Source organism: Alligator sinensis, unplaced genomic scaffold (genome assembly GCF_000455745.1).
Source record: "Alligator sinensis unplaced genomic scaffold, ASM45574v1 scaffold645_1, whole genome shotgun sequence".
Taxonomy (NCBI): Eukaryota; Metazoa; Chordata; order Crocodylia; family Alligatoridae; genus Alligator; species Alligator sinensis.
Genome location: NW_005842586.1, coordinates 706417 through 706637, shown reverse-complemented (window position 1 = coordinate 706637; position 221 = coordinate 706417). Strand labels below are relative to the sequence as shown.

Genomic DNA, 221 nt, shown 5'->3' with positions numbered 1-221 from the left:
CCCCCCGGCACTTACTGGCACTTTGAGCTGCTGTCTGGGTCACTGGGGCCCTGCCTGCACAGTGCAGGGCTGGGTAACAGCCCCAGCAGCCCCAGGCAGGCCCTGCTGCCCACCGCTGCCCCGTGCTGCCTGGGGGGGCTCTGCCAGGAGGCTCCAAAGCCCCCCACTCCATTGATAATAAGAGGCTTTTTCCCCCCTTTTTTTTAAAGTGCCGGAGGCTG

At 64.3% G+C, this 221-nt stretch overlaps 1 protein-coding gene across 2 annotated transcripts in view; it reads left to right on the top strand.

Annotated features, from left to right (window-relative positions):
• SLC24A4 (solute carrier family 24 member 4) overlaps positions 1 to 221 on the top strand; it is a 163305-nt gene that overhangs the window by 99549 nt on the left and 63535 nt on the right. The window lies entirely within an intron of this gene.